This window comes from Acyrthosiphon pisum, chromosome A2, assembly GCF_005508785.2.
Source record: "Acyrthosiphon pisum isolate AL4f chromosome A2, pea_aphid_22Mar2018_4r6ur, whole genome shotgun sequence".
Classification (NCBI taxonomy): Eukaryota; Metazoa; Arthropoda; class Insecta; order Hemiptera; family Aphididae; genus Acyrthosiphon; species Acyrthosiphon pisum.
Genome location: NC_042495.1, coordinates 29,298,514 through 29,299,801, shown reverse-complemented (window position 1 = coordinate 29,299,801; position 1,288 = coordinate 29,298,514). Strand labels below are relative to the sequence as shown.

General features: G+C 32.5%; 1 long non-coding RNA gene across 1 annotated transcript; it reads left to right on the top strand.

The window, feature by feature from the left end:
- The first annotated feature begins 8 nt into the window (after positions 1-8).
- Positions 9-1,275, top strand: LOC107882534. The gene is made up of 3 exons (XR_001678784.2): positions 9-643; positions 856-873; positions 1,086-1,275. It is a non-coding gene; the product is annotated as an uncharacterized LOC107882534 (long non-coding RNA).
- The last annotated feature ends 13 nt before the right edge of the window (positions 1,276-1,288 follow it).

Below are 1,288 nucleotides of genomic sequence, written 5' to 3'. Positions count from 1 at the left end.
ACGGTTGAGAGCGCGGGGTTTATACAATGAAAATCATAGGTGGCATCGATCAGATAAGATTTAATGGCTACATACTGAGCTCGTATATTTGTCCGTAAAATTAAACTGGATTTTTAAGCTTTGCAGGTGAAGCTCTCTGGGCCCACCAAACGGGTAATTTCTTATTGAGAGTAGTAAAGTCACTTACGTTTTTTAGGACGATGTTAGGAAGTTTGAGGTTATTCTGAACTGGCAACGTTACGCTGGATGGTGAGACGGGGAGGTCGGCGATATCATGTTTTTCGTCTTCCGTTTTTAAGACTTCAAAACGGTTTGCTCTTTTTGACTTCGTGGACTGGAGAGTTTGGTGATGACGATGACGATGAGAGGGCTCTTTTTGTTGGAGTGGCATTCATTTTCGATTTGCGAACGGTGTTTTTGTTAATTATAACGATAGGAGAAACCACATTAGCCATGGCAATTAAAAATAAACTGATAAGATACGTAACACATTGCGAACAGCGCATGTTATCGCTTTAGCTGCCGAAGCCCGACTGATTTTAAAGTTATATATTTATTACACAGATGAAAAATATAAGGTCAAAACCGTAAAGAAAAACGTTTAATCTAATTTATTCTTTTATAGATCAACAAAATATTCAAAGTAAGTAAAAGTTACTAGTTACTTGCACCTAGTGTTATATTTTAATTTGTATAATGTATATATGTATATCGGACCACCCACATTCCATAATATGGTTCGTTGTCATTGGTTGTCTCGTGTTTTATTTTAAGGTTATATATTTATTACACAGATGAAAAATATAATGTTCAAACCGTAATGGAAAACGTTTAATCTAATTTATCCTTTTATAGATCAACAAAATCTTCTAAGTAAGTATAAGTTACAAGTTACTTGCACCTAGTGTTATATTTTAATTTGTATAATCTATATATGTATATCGGATCACCCACATTCTTTAACATGGTTCGCTGTCATTAGTTGTCTCGTGTTTTATTTTAAGGTTATATATTAATTACACAGATGAAGAATTTAAGGTCAAAACCGTAAAGGTAAACGTTTAATCTGATTCATCTTTTTATAGATCCACTAAATATTCAAAGTAAGTATAAGTTACGAGTTACTTGTACCTAGTGTTATATTTTAATTTCTATAATGTATATATGTATATCGGACCACCCACATTCCATAATATGGTTCTTTGTCATTAGTTGTCTCGTGTTTTATTTTAAGGTTATATATTTATTACACAAATAAAAATATAAGCTTCAAACCTTAAAGTAAAAC